Below are 15,000 nucleotides of genomic sequence, written 5' to 3'. Positions count from 1 at the left end.
TAGCTCGGTGTGTCTGAGGCGTTCTGTTGGAAGTTTGTTACTCAAATACAGCGCGTTTCCTGTGCACTTTCTCCCCTAGAAACGTGTGGAATTGTGTTCCCAAACTTGCCGTGTTGTTCCCGTAACGTTGGTGAACTTTATATCGCTGTTTCCTCGCTAGCCGGCTATTGTTAGCCGAGAAGCTAGCTTCAACTTTTCCGGTGATCCGTTCACCTCACAATCACAAGCAGCGCTCGCGCACTCCCACGACCACTGGATTACGTTCATAAGGTATAATAAAGTCGTGACGTGTTTTTTGTTGTTGTTGTTATTTTTTAAAACCCCACGTTAACGTATTTTTCTGAGCGAATGCGTGCGTTCACTGTGTTCAGATAAGCTATAAGCTACAGAACGCTCCTTTTTAAACACTTAATACGTGCTCGGTTATAGGCTTTCTGTCAGTCCTGAAAGATTCGGATTAGATCCTGGATTATTGTTCATGTTTTCATGTCAGTCGGTCTGCTGTAATCCGGAGTGAACAGAAACAGACCTGAGATGAAGTGTTTCCAAGCTCGATAGGATTCAACAGGTTGTGGATTCGGTGCCGGTTTCCTGAAGGTCAGTCTGATCATCTCGGGGATGTGTTTTCATCAGAGACCCAGTTTTAATGTTAAATCGTGTTTGATTTAAGAGGTTCGGATCATATTCGATCTCCTGAAAATGGACATCTTGCTTTAGTGGTGTATCGATCCGAAACAGAGCATCGTTGTGATATCGTGCTGATATCGATGCAGTATCGTTTAATGTATTTATAAATGCATGATAAAACATGTCATGGTTTAAATATAACTCTGTACATATAGATTTTTTTAGAGAGAGAGAGAGAGAGAGAAAAGAAAAAGGCTGAAGTGTTTCCCAGCTCGTCAGAAGCAACAGGTTGCTTTAAAGCCAGTGTGATCTGGAAAGCACAAAAACCTCCTTAATAATTAGACTGAAAGATTTTGTCCGTATTTTTAAGCACGAGCTGAATGATATACATGATGCTCGGACGTCTTTCTGGTTGTCTTTGCAGTCAAGTCTTGAATTCGTTTGTTTGGCGGATTCCTTAAAACAGGTTTCTGATGAAACGCAAAACAGCTGTAATGCATTAACTACATGTTAATGTCGTTTTTTGTTTTGGGATCATATTTCAGAAGCTTTAGTGATGCATTGATCTGCTTCTGAGTGCAAGATCACAGTGGGTTCAGTTATCAGATCGACTCCATACAGGACGTACTTCTGTGGCGCTCGTGTGTTTAGTCGTATGGTTTATTGGTGGGTGTGTGTGTGTGTGTGTGTGTGTGTGTGTGTGTGTGTGTGTGTGTGTGTGTGTGTGTGTGTAATCCTACTGTACTACAGTTTACTACTAGAATCTGGCTCGAGTTTTGAGGCTATAAAAGAAAAATCTTCAGTGTTTCCCAGCACAGTCAGACACAGCAGGCTGATAGTTTAAAGCCAGAGTGATCTGAGAAACAGAAGCAGTGAAACATTAAACTACACCATTGTTGGTTGTTGATGATGTTGTTGTTTATTTTAGCACAAGGTAAACACGATTTTATTTTTGTTTTGACTGAAGCTACAGTATTTAATTAAGGCATTACACGAAGGCATCTGATGCACATCTTAACCCAGGGGTGTATTGATCAAATCCCGATCCTCAGCATCACCTTTGTCTTGTCACAATTACTAAGCCTGCTTTGTTATGGTTTGGGATTTCTTTTGAATCGAACCAAGCCTTGTGGAGGAATTGCTTTTACATGGCTTGTGCTTATTAGTCCTGCAATGTGTGGTATAGGTGGACAATCCACCTATTTTTTTTCTTCTTCTTTTTTGTTCACTGTTCACTGATTATAACCATTTTTCTGCATGGCTTGACATGTACGCTTGTGTTAATTGGAACTGGCTAAACCAAAAGGATTGTTTATATTAATTAATATTAATTCAGACATCTTCACAGAAAAGTGATGTCATTAGAGCGAGTTACAAACTCTCTACCGGTTAGCATGCGTCAGAATCAGGGGTGCAGAGATTCATATGGAGAGAAAACAAACTAAATACGCCACTTTAGTAGTAATCAGCCGTGGGTGGAAAAGAACATGCTACTCAGTTCTGTTTATGTTTCTGTAGTTTAATTAGTCTTACACATGTGAGTTTATGCACTCGGGTTTTCGTAACAGTAGCTAGTTTTTGATTTTTAGCTAGCTATGTTAGTTCTTTTGGCCAAAGATGTCAGTTTGATGTTTAACAGATTGTCGATTGCGATCCTTTAAAAAAAAATCAGTTTTGAGATCGTGCGCATACTATAAACCACAATAAAGAGTTAACGCGATTAAAAAAACAAAACATCAGTGACGTGTGGAGCGAGGACTTATTGTGAGTTTATTACAAGTATTGTTGCACTGCCAGTGACATTTTCTCTGGAGATAATCATTGCTGACTCCAACCGGCAATGTCAGCGTAGATTAAATTGCGCATTATGCTCCATGCTCACATCTGACAGGCTCACAGGGAGCTCGTCTTGCGCCAGCGGCCGTGACGAAGGTTCGAGCCCTGTCATTTTTGTCGCTCGTGTTACACCTGAGCGGTGGAAAGCACCTTAATGAGCGCCTCTCATGACAATGGCTCACGGGCCAGGTGTCGCCTCCGCCTCGCTATTGATCCCTCTTTATCAGCGAGCAGCCGTGCCTCTGAAAGCTGCACTGATAATGAGGGTAATTGCTGTGCTGAGAGAGAGAGAGGAAGAGTCAGGTTGACAAGACACTGGCCAACTCTCGTCCAGGCTCTCCTCTGGGCAACTAATCACTTTAGGACAACTCTGATCCGCTCATTAACGTGAGGCTGTCAAAGCGAGCCGACGAGGGTCGGGGGAGCTGACGAGGACAAGTTTCTTCCAGGCGTGTGTGTGTGTGTGTGTGAATTCTGGATCGCTGGAGCAGAAAACCTCAGCCCTGACTCTAAACGAGTCTCCGATGACGTGCGAGGCAACATCTCAGTGATGACATATGTTGTCACAGGTGTATTTCCAGGCGGAATCGGCCATTCCGGTCGAGGATTGAATGATTCATGGAATGACTATTAATTATTGACGGGGTCAGACACTCGCATTCTGGCCAAAGTTTTAAGTCCAGTCAGAGAGAGGAACGAGACTCTCCTCGCACCGTACACGATGCAAAGCAGCGTTAACCGGTTATTAGTTAAGTGATGAATTGAACTATCATTAAACATCTCCTATAGGAAAATAATCAGTGTTACAGCAGACTTACTGGTGTTATTACTTTTACTTAACTGTTTAAATGCATGAGTGTGAAAGCTACAACAAAATATTTACATCCTTTTCATCCTAATCAGATAAGTCAGTGAGCCCGTGCGCCCTGTGTGGGTGGGGTCATACTGGACCAGACCACACCCACTGGGACCTCAGACATATTTTCATTCTAGGATAAAGGTTTTGATATCTGTAACCACGATGAAGTCGGGTTATATATCGTGGTCTGAATGATTGCAAATTAAAGCTTGGCTTGACGTTTTGGACACTCTCCAGACCACAACTCCTCGCTCCCCAGTTTGAAAATTTAAAACACTTTAAAATAATTTGAATCAATCTGAAAATAAATCAGAATAACATCACATCATTTCAGGTTGCCGATTATTCTGAGATTTGAAGTAAAGACTCGAGCAAGCTCGAAATCATTTGCTCGCTCTTGTTTTGACAAAGTTTCTGAATCAGGCTGCGGAGTCTGAATCAGCCTGGTTAATTCCATCCCACACGCCCTGCGCGAAAGAAAATAAAGGAACGGGAATGAAAACTGCACGCCAGCCGAAGCAGAACAGCTGCTGTGTTTACATGGCAACTCGATACACAAATACAGGCTGAGTAACGGAAAGACAGGGGCTGCCCTCGAGCCTTTGGCCTTAAGCTTTCAAAGCTGTGTTTTTTTTTTTGTTTTTTTTTAATACAGTTATCTTTTTTTCACCTGACAGGCGCACGGAGCCATGACATGTACAGGCAGGTCAGAGGCCAAAGGTGTGTGGAAAAATGTTGAGGATGAGGAATTGTTGTGTAGATGCCGGATTTAACTCTTTATTTCTGTAATCCTGAGCCTGTGCTTTTCAGCTCCTTTAATCCACCCTGGCCTTTTACAAGTCGTTCTGCTCAGTCGAGTTTATTATCGTCGTCCACAGAATAAAACTCCCTGCCGAAGAATTTGGAACAAAAGTTGCCGGCTCATTCGGGCAGAACGCGGACAGATAACGCGGAGAAGGCAAGGGTGTAACCTCCGTTTATTCTCAACCTCTTACCTGCTCATGAATACAAACACAAGCAAGCGAACCGTTCTCTCTCTGTTTGTCATGTCATTTCAACTAAAGGGGACGAATTACATATTTACACATCTAGCCCCACGGAAGCTCCGATGTTCTGCCCGCTCCTGGGTAATTGATTAAAAAGCCCGAAGCGAAGCACAAAAGTACGAGCCAAAGTAATATAATGACGTAGAACAAGTCTGTTCGTTTACACCGTGCAGCAAAAAGTCTTGCGCCTGTGATATTTTTTGAATCCGACTACTGTCTGTGTCTGTGCTTTTTCCCCTCTGAGATGACTGTATAGCATGTAATATGTCAGTATTTATAGTTTTAGCTGAAGCAGGATACAACTGATCGTCAGGCCCACGAGGGTCTTATGCAACATGACTGATTGGCACACGATCTTCTCTCAAAGCCATGATCACGATCCACCGCACCTACTAGCTCCACCACATCTACTAATGAATTAAAGGGCTGTTCATTTTTGATTTTTTTTCAGTGTAGCAGGATGTATTTAAGGCATCATGCAAAAAATATACAGTATTTTGGTAAAATTTTTTGATGGAAGTCAATCATCTGTGTGAAAAACAGCATCGACTTTCGTCACGTCGGCGGCATCGGCGTCGACCGTAAGGCGACACCGTGGCGAGTTTTTAAACGGAGCTCAGATCTCAAACTGACAGCTGCACCGAGTTCCCCTAGGTGTGTGTGTGAGCGGGTGACGGGCGGCCCGATATGGCATCTTTACCCATGTTATGCGCGTGCACTACGGCTCTATTTAGCCCAGTCTGTAACGTTGCTCGTCCTCAGCTGGCACCTCGTCGTCTCCTGAAATATTTCCCTGTTGTTGAGTCAAGTCCACTTTATTTACTGCGGCAAGTTCAAGCGCATATCGACATTTAACATAGAACTCCGTGAACTATTCTTAGTATCAGATCTCTTAACTAGGCTTAGTTCAGTAACTGGTCATGACTAGATAATTCTGTAGCGCTTACATTTTTCAAGTCTAATGCAATGCCATGTTTTTTTCACACGATATTTACTGGTTTGCAGACTCGGAGGGAGACTTCACTACGTTTAATGCTGAATTCATATAAACAAATATGAAGAACAAACAAATAAATAAATAAACGCTGTTGCACAAACCGAAACAGTTAAAGGCAGGGTCTCCGATTTTTGAGAAATGCTTCAGAAAACTGAGTCGGGCCGAAAAATAAACAAAACAAACGTGTAGCCAATGAGCAGAAAGGGGCGGGGCTTGTCAATATGTGGGCGAAGAGAGTGTTCCGTGCGCATGTGTGACATTAGCAGAAAGTGGTTCTAACATTGACATGGAGGATAAGAACAAAGAAAGAACAGCGTTTAGATCAGGAGTTATTGACTCGGGAAACTCCGACCTGTGAATATGTGGTCGACTTTACTTAAGACGCCGAGGCGCTTTTTTCCTTCTCGATAGGTGAGTAACGTTGGTTTTGTTTTGTTACACAGAACTAATATATGCCTTTGTCCTTTACATGATTATGCTTGTGTGTCATTTTTGCTTGTTTGTTTATCTGCAATCGTATTGTTCTTCCCTTCAGCTATGATAACGACACATTTCTTTCCATTAGTTGCCTGGGTTACGTGTGTGTGGGCGGAGCTATCGATACAGGGGTGGGACCCATTTGGGTTAGGGGCGTGTTTGTTTTGGTGATTTTATATGTCAACACTGGCTTTCAAAAATCGGAGACCCCACCTTTTAAACAGTTATTTTACTTATGAATCTTTTTTTTTTTTTTTTTTTTTAGTGTTTTTGTGTGAACAAAGCCTTGTGAATCGACTCCTTTCACCTGGTTCAAATATTACTATTTGATTCATTAATTTATTACCTGCATACCATTTTTTAGAATTTTTTTTCTTTCATCTTTTAATCCCTTTGTAGCTACATTCAAGCACCAACCGAAGTTTCGGTTACATCTTCCATATTAACATAAAACCGTCACCTTTTTTAAACCGTTTAAACCGAGTCCTTGACCTATTAAATTAAATCCACACCCCAAACCAATCACCGCCCAGATTCCAACATCGTTGTTAATTTAAAATGACGTATTTTACAACGATCTTGTGAGGAATAAAAACAGACAACTTCAGCATGGTGATGCTAGAAGCGTGAGTGCGATCGGGCAGGCGAGGTGTTTGAGCTGAGAGCAGCCACTTGTACAGTCTCACCTCAAACAAACAGAGAGAAAGAGATTGTGTGTGTGTGTATGGATTTATAGTTTCAGTCACTCTTAATACGTTAAACACCTGTAGCTTTGTGCGCTGATATGAATCAATCCTCACTTGTGGCCTTGTGAGTAGGAGCTAGCCGTGATTCATCTCTCTCTCTCTCTCTCTCTCTCTCTCTCTCTCTCTCTCTCTCTCTCTCTCTCTCTCTCTCTCTCTCTCTCTCTCTCTCTCTCTCTCTCTCTCTCAGGACATGCTTTAAACACACGTCAGCAACAGGTAACAACATGCCAGGAAATGAAAATGTTTTTCACACACATTCTCACCCTCGGTGCTGCCTCCCCTCATCAGTACGTTCTTTACATTCCACCTGGTTTGTATCATAGCTACATGACGACTAATTAAATTTCCTGCCACTAACAGCATGCTTTAAATTGGCATGACAATAGACCTCTCTCTCTCTCTCTCTCTCTCTCACTCTCACTCTCTCCTTCTCAGTCTTTTGATGGACAGCATAGACACCACCTTCCCTGTATTTCCCTCTCCTTTATCATGCGGCTAGCAAAAATCCAAGTCAATCCTAGCGCTAAATTTGGTCTACGTCATTATTTCTTTATGTTGCTCTAGGGTCAGAAGATTATTATTATTATTATTATTATTATTATTATTATTATTATTATTATTGATTATTTTCCTATTACAGCCTGACCCAGAGAGTTTGATTTCTATTTAAACATCGAGCCATCAGGAAACTACTAAGAATGATATCGAGAAGTCATCGACATAAACGGCACGAGAATGTGGTTTTAATATTACCGAGTCGCAGGAAACAAACCGTTACTATTAAAACTAGCTCAGCAACATGAGTGATTAGCTGCTAACTGCTCGCTACAGTTTCTTCGCTATATCACTTATCGCAAAATCCACGAGCTTGTGCTTTTATCGTTTTCATGCAGCCGGGTGGAAATTTTACTTCCATTAGCCATTTAAATAGATGAATCACGTCGCAGCCGTTGTCAGACTGCATCCTCTTTCCGATACTTAATCATATCTCATTTACACTCCAGCTTAAGATTCTCACGTTCAGGGAGTTAAAGTTCCCCTTAGGTAAAATTAACCACTGCTGCAGGAAAATTCCTTCTTTTGCATTCCGCTCGAACCCTCCAAAGACCCGGGTGTCATTTACGCGTCCGGTCGACGTGTGGAATAGCGTAACCTCATTACACCGTAGGCCCCAGGTCACTAGTTCACTCCGGTTCCTGCATAAAGCCCCCAGACTAATGCGGAGCGCTTTCCTCCGCCCATACCAACATCCTGTCCATTTATCCTCATCCCTCGAGGGCCGTGTGTTTGCAGAGACGTCTTTTTTTTTACGCCTGTGAATGCCCATTCAGGACACATCCAGCATCTGAATAGGCGGGGAAGTGCTTGTTGATTCGAACCCCGAGACACTACTGCGCCACACCAATTGTTATTACACTATTGTCAAACAGGCACACAGAGGCTTAAACGCCGGCCAAAGCTGGCAGCACAGCGGGAGTGAAACTCATACCATGGCGTTTGATCGGATTTGTTTATTTAAAAAAACTCCCAAGTCCATCAAACATTCTCGTGAATCATAGGTTGAGAAAAATAGATCTAAAGCCGGGCTATTAAACAGTCGATAAGAGACGTCTTTTTACGTGCGTGCAAAATTGCGTTCATGCTATATATATATATATATATATATATATATATATATATATATATATATATATATATATATATAGATATATGCATCGTCCATCTATTATGTTTCTCAGAGATTGTTTATTTATTCATCCTCTATTTTGTAAATGGTGGATTGTTTTTAAACGATTGTACCAGGCACAGCGTTTGGGTCATTTTAAAGATTTCCCCGGTGTTCACACCTTGGTGTATTTTTCTTGATGCTGCATCTTCAATCCTGTGAACTAAACATGTCGCATTGCATAAGGCACGGCCTTCTAATACGAACGAATCTATGCAATGCATTGCTAAAATTTTATTTCGCTTCGACTAAAAGCACGATGAAATGTTTGTTCACTGTAATAAAAATAAACCAAAAAAAAAAAGAAAAGCCAACTGAGCTAAACTCCGGAGAAGTTCGCCAATCGGCCATAGAGTGCACTACATAGGGCGCCATTATTTTTGCGCTAACATGTATTTGTTTAGCAGATGTAATGGACCAAACTGTGAATATTCCAGATCGCGTCGTCACTGCAGTCGCTCCCACGGAGAGCACACGTATGAATGTTTTAGCACGAGGAATCCGATTCGGGATTCTTTTCGCTCTCCAGGCCGATCCGCACCGTTACCATGGTATCAGCTGTAAATAAACGTGTCTTGCCTTTGTCCGTACGTTAAGCAGAAACGTGAATTTTCAACAGTTCATTGTTCTCAGACTTTAACAGCGAGTCATTTTTGGGTTTGTGCGTCTGCCAGCGTTCAAGTAGATTGAGTTTGTATGGGATTTTGGACGCAGGGCGGGACTGAAATAGCAAAATTAGGCTAATCGGAGTGTTTGTCGTCTCAAACAATGCATCATGTGGATCCACTAGATTGATAGAAGGCATTCACTGGGCAACTCTTCCAGGATTTGTCTTGCAACCTGGGAATGAACTGGGAATAAGCTGGAGTTCTACACAAAATAGCCCCTAATATTGAAGCGAAGGAAATAAGGTTCATATATCTTGCAAAATTATTTATACATAAAAAAACGTTAAAATATGTGTCACATGGTCTGTTCTTGAAAGAACCCAGAGATTGGTGGAGAACGAAGGCTTGTTTGTATCCCCCCCCCCAATTTCATGGCCTGAAGATTAATGACTTGTGTAATCCCGGCAAAATCCGTTTGAGCTGAGAGTCCGTCGTGGTGAAACCTGTACGGCGATACATCTCATGCACGATTTAGCAGCACACGCACGTGTTTGTTTTCCTGAGGATCCATGTGTTAAGACCACAGGAATCGCATACGTGCGTTTCACAAACGGCGACCACACCTGTGTCCATTAGCTTTATGTAAGAACAGGTAGCATTTCGACATCGGTTCTGAGTAAACAAAGTAGTCACACCAGACGTGGTCTGGCGAGGCACGAGAGCGGCCAAGTGGCAAGAAAGTGAGTTTTCCACTGCCTGTTGTTCGTTACTCCTCACGGATCAGATGTTGGCCTGCTTTTATTTTTATTATGTCTCGAATCCCCTACAATTTGCTGCATATTTTTAAATAATTAATTAATTTTTTTGCAATGGTAAAGTGCTTGGTTATTTTTGTGAAGCTTTAGTGTTTGTCAACACGAGTGAAAGATGACGTGCCTGCCCGTTGGCTTTAAGATTCTTGGCCGGCTCCACGTTAATCCGTGTCTGAGCACGGAACGTCGCGGTCGAGCCGGATCTATCAGAGAAAGCAGCGTAAAAAAAAGACCCAGGTCGTTTCCGTAACTCGTTCATGAACGTGATCTTTATAGCAGCGAACACAGTTTTCTTTTAGCTCGGTGTGATTCAGGTCTCACCACTCAAGTGTCATCTGACCCGCATTTCTCTTTTTGCTGCTCTAAATTCTGAGACGATTCAATCTGTAAAAGGAAGGCTGGGAAAATGCCCTGAAGTCGATAGCAACAGGTCGCTGTTTGTGAATCAGCAGTCGAGTTCAACCCACCACCGTATAATAATAATAATAATAATAATAATAATAATAATAATAATAATAATAATAATAATAATAATAGTAATAATAATAATAATAATAATAATAATAATGATGATGATAATAACTCTTTTTTTTTGTTTTCAATTAAATGGATCAAGAGCTTGCAGAAAAGCAGGTGATTTTTCATTTCCACTGTGACATGTTGTTGGTGTTCTCTTGGGGCTTCCGTTAATGGACAGTAAGTCAAATAACTACTCGGTACAGCTGCGGTGCAGAGAAAAGCATCGCAACTTGTCCGTTATTTAGGCATTATTTAGAAGCTTGTGAGTCATTTCCAAGTCCATTAAACTACCACTGCTGGGCCCCTGAGTAAGGCCCTTAAACCCTGATTGCTCAGTTGAACGAAAAAATTACAGTGTGCCAGATGCCATAAATGTAAATGACAGCAGCACAACACCACATCAGGAAAAACAGCCAAAGACCTTAATATCAAGCGTGAATTTTCACAGTAACTGTAGCATTCACAATCAGGTCGCACTCTTTTTATTGTACACGACCGGATGTTTGTTTTTAAGAGAGCGGAAGCCTTTGACTAGTATCTGAGCTCGCCCATGCCTCCGTTTCCTTTCCCTTATGATGCTCTGTTGTTCCATCGCTATGGGCAACACGGTGACCCGACAGCAGAAGGCTGGAGATGCTCCTTTCGGTCGTCACAGAAATCGGGGAGGGGAGAAGGGAGCGGACGGAGAGGACCACGTGCCTGCTAAAACACCCACATGTAAGAGTTTATGTGAAGGACGCGGGCTTCCTCCCTCACAGCTGTGCTTCAAAGTACTTTAAAACACTTTTCCTTTTCCAGTGCCGGGCTGGGGGTGGAAATCTGGAAAGGTTTTGTGTGTGTGTGTGTGTGCGTGCGTGTGTGTAAGGGGCTCTGGCGAAGTGGAGAGTTGTAAGTGTGAACAAACGGTCTCCATGGCGACAGCGGGCTGCCGTGGTGATGGATGGAGTGAGGAGGGAGGATGAGATGATCAGCCTGAGTTTGCAGATTTTCTTCTCTTTTCTTCTTTTCCTATTTTTTCTTTTTCTCTGTTCTTTGTTTATTTCTCCTCTTTTCATTTAGTTTTTTCACACACACATTTTTTATCGCTTCTTTCTCTAATTCTTTCTCTAATTCTCTTCTTGCTTCTGATTCTGTTCTCATCTCTTATCTGTCTTTATGTCTGTTCTCTTCTTTTCTGTTTTTGTCTTGCATTATTGCATTATTGTCTCATGTCCTGTGAATCCTCCTCATCCTCCTCTGATGTTCTCTCCTTCATACTCTATTTCTCCTCTTTTCTTTTTCCCTTCTTCTCTTGTCTTCTTTCATGGCTTTTCTCCTATTTCTCTATTTGACCTCTTCTCCTCTCACTGTCTGCATGTCTCTGTACTTATTAGTTATAAGTGAATGAACCTCAGTGAAATTTTATTTGCTTTCATATTCGTGTGTGTACACACACACACACACACACACACACACACACACACACACACACACACACACACACACACACAATACTTGTCACTCAGGAAGTCTACCCTTTACTTTGGGATTCCTTTTGTACAGACGCACACAGTCCTTTATTGTCTTCGATCGGCATATCCACAGTTTCCATGTTTTGCAGCGAGAGACCCCTGAACAAGCAATCCCCCCCCCCCCCCAGGAATCCCGTCTGTGTGAATATAAAACAAACATATTCCTATTATAACCTGACCCTTTCAGCCCTGACAGACTCTTGGTGCTTTATATCACAGCTCTCTCTCTCTCTCTCTCTCTCTCTCTCTCTCTCTCTCTCTCCTCTCCACTCTCTCCTCTCTCCTCTCTCTCTCTCCTCTCTCTTCCTCATCTTCTCATCTCTCCTCTCATCTCCTCTCTCCTCTCTCTCTCTCTTTTCTTTATATCACATCTCTCATCTCTCTCTCTCCTCCTCTCTCCTTCGTCTCTCTCTCTCTCTCCCTTCTCCCTCTCTCTCTCTCTCTCCTCCTTCTTCTCTCCCGTCCTCCTCATCACTCGTCCCTCTCGCCTCTCCTCTCTCTCTCTCTCTCTCTCTCTCTCTCTCTCTCTCTCTCTCGGTGCTTTATATCACAGCTCTCTCTCTCTCTCTCTCTCTCTCTCTCTCTCTCCCTCCCTCTCTCAGCTGTTTACATGCCATGGAGAGAGTGACCGCTAAACGGCTTTGATGTAAGCGGATATTTCCTGAGCGTGCGTGCATGCCGAACGTCCGTACGTTACATAGTCCATTATCACCACACGCTCAGCAGCTGGAAAAGTCATCTTGTGAAGTAGTTGTTGATTTTGGAACACAGAGGTGTAAAGCTAGCTTCGTTCCCCCCCCCCCCCCACATCTTCCCCCTTTCTTTTCCTTTTCTCTCCGATGTCCCTAATTACTTTTACTTTTCAGTTTTGGTCACAGCAGGCACCAAGTTCCTGAAATCAACTCTACAAATAATTTTAAAAAGGGATATAATCTGAGCTGTACCGTTTTCCCCTCACCCCACAACACCCCCAGTTATAACCCCACCCCACCCCCATCTCTCCTCCCCCACCCGAAAAAGGCTGAAATGAATAGGTTACGTATTTATTGTTGTAAGTTTCTGGTTAATGTGAGATAGACGGCTCGCTCCAGGGACAGCATTGTTTGGTTTGGGAAGTATTCTGCCGGTCGCTTAGCAACAGGCTCCTGGAAACGGGAGTGGACTGTGTTGCTACTGGCAACGGTTGTTGCTCTGCAAACAATGTGGGCCTGAGTGCAAACAAGAGCCAAGACTGTGGGCTCCGGTGCTTAATTGAACATCTGCATGTGTTTTTCGAGCGCTCTTTAAAGTTAGCTTCCTTTTAATAATAAGCGTCAGACTGCCCCTTAACCATAATAATAAGAGTTTTAACTTTATTTACACAGCAGCTTTCAACACTAAAGCGCTTTTTACAGAGTACACAAGAAACAAAAGAAAGCCTTAAACAGAAAGGAATAACTCAAACTGCAAGCTGAAAAGAAAATGACGAGGACGAGGATGTCATTAAATGGTTCATTCTTTTTGGTTCTCATTTGTTTTCAGCTCCAACACGATCATTTCAGAGCCTCTCGCTAACGTGCCGTAAGACGATCTGTTATTCCTCCTGCGTGTCTCCACCCGTTCCTGAGGGAACGGCGTTAGGTTTAATAGCCGCTCTTTGTGTGCGGACTCGTGTGTACTGTAACGAAGCTCCTGCAGCCCTTTCCGTCCCGCAGCCCAGACGAACGCGGCCTCCTGCAGGGTGCTGCTTTTGTGCTGTCCCGAGCAGCTGGTGGGGAATTTAATGTGGCTTTTAACCTCGGCGAGAAGCCTGCGCTGAGAACGTCCCGGACCTCCAGCTCTCTGCTCTTCACACGCTCGCTCACACTTAATTAAAGTTCTGCTCAGGATCTCCCTCAGGACAAAAGCACCGTCTGAAGGGCGCCAGCTGAAGTCCCTCTGTTCCTGACGTACCAAAGGGCTGAAGCAGCACCTGGAGACAAGCACTCTTCTCCTTCCCTTTCTCTCTGTTTCTTGTTCTTTTCTCATTATTTTTTTGTTTTTCTTCTCTTCCTCTTCCTTTTTTGTCTCTTCTCTTCTATTCCCATCTATTCTCGTCTTACATTTTTCTCAACATTTCCTGCATCTTATGCTTTTTCCTAGGTGTTTTCCTCTTCTTTTTTTTTCTACTCTCCTGTTTTCATCCTCTTCTTTCTTGTTCCTTGGCCTCGCCTCTTCTCTTTTCATCTCTCACTTCATATTTCCAGTTTCCTCCTCTCTCTTCCGTTCCTTCTCTAACAGCTACATCAGTGGGCCTCTCCTCTCACCCGGTCTCTTTTCATTCTCTAATCTCTCCTCTCCTCTCCTGTCCTCTCCTCCTGTTCTCTCTCCTCCTCTCTCCTCCTGTCCTCTCCTCTCCACTCTCCAAACCTCCTCTCATCCTGTCCTCTCTCCTCCTGTTCTCTCTCCTCCTGTCCTGTCCTGTCCTCTCTCCAAACCTCCTCTCCTTCTGTCCTCTCCTGTCCTCTCCTCTCCAAACCTCCTCTCATCCTGTCCTCTCTTCAAACCTCCTGTCCTCTCTTCTCTCCTCTTGCCTCCTCTCCTCTCTTTTTCTGTCCTCTCTCCTCTCCTCTCCTCCTCTCCTCTCACCTCCTCTCCTCTCCTCTCCTCCTCTCCTCTCACCTTTAGAAGCTCATAATCGAGGTTAAATGCCGCACAAAATTTTATCTCCTCCTCTGTCCCTCCTGTGAACTGATGCAGTGTTGAGAAGGAGCTGAGGATCTGATGTTTAAAGGTCCGAGTTAAACAAAGTCTGAGTATAACTCGATTACCGGGAATTCATTCAGTGATCTGTAGAGAAATGGGAGTCTTAAGGTGCAAATGTGAGTCAGATGTTGTTTTAAAAATGCATTTGTGTGACTGTTAAATGATTGGAGTAAATCACACATCAGCGAAGCTTCCTTTGTCGAGTTCGGACCTCTCACTTGTGTGTATATGAGAGGGTTCCGGGGCTCAAGGACTAAGATAACTGCTGATCTGTGTCTTCGACCGAACCGGGGTGGGGGTGGGGGGGTGGGGTGGGGTGGGGGAGACGTGCCAAGGGCACAGGGGTCATTAACATTTAGTATATAAACCTGACTCTCGGATGTTTCAGGGTTTTTACCCCCATTGCCGGTGTCTGAGCTCGTGTCATTGTTTTTCTGGTATTGTTCATCACTAGTGGCAACCGTTTTTTTCTTTCCCTAGCAGCCTTGTCAAATCAGGCACTAATATTAGTG

At 43.3% G+C, this 15,000-nt stretch overlaps 1 protein-coding gene across 5 annotated transcripts in view; it reads left to right on the top strand.

The window, feature by feature from the left end:
* The window catches only part of rfx2 (regulatory factor X, 2 (influences HLA class II expression)), a 39,836-nt gene that overhangs the window by 2,674 nt on the left and 22,162 nt on the right, over positions 1-15,000 (top strand). Inside the window, exon 2 of one of the 5 annotated variants that reach the window (XM_047822937.1) lies at positions 6,776-6,804. The exons of 3 other annotated variants lie outside the window; for them this stretch is intronic. The gene's annotated coding sequence lies outside the window, so the exon portion shown is untranslated. Of the gene's footprint in view, positions 1-478; positions 598-6,775; positions 6,805-15,000 lie in introns of those variants that run through there. One more of the 5 variants, XM_027164924.2, reaches the window with a different exon arrangement.

The sequence above is a fragment of the Tachysurus fulvidraco genome, chromosome 14 (assembly GCF_022655615.1).
Source record: "Tachysurus fulvidraco isolate hzauxx_2018 chromosome 14, HZAU_PFXX_2.0, whole genome shotgun sequence".
Lineage (NCBI taxonomy): Eukaryota > Metazoa > Chordata > Actinopteri > Siluriformes > Bagridae > Tachysurus > Tachysurus fulvidraco.
Note: the sequence above shows the minus strand (reverse complement) of the source record. Positions and strands in the feature narration are given on the sequence as shown.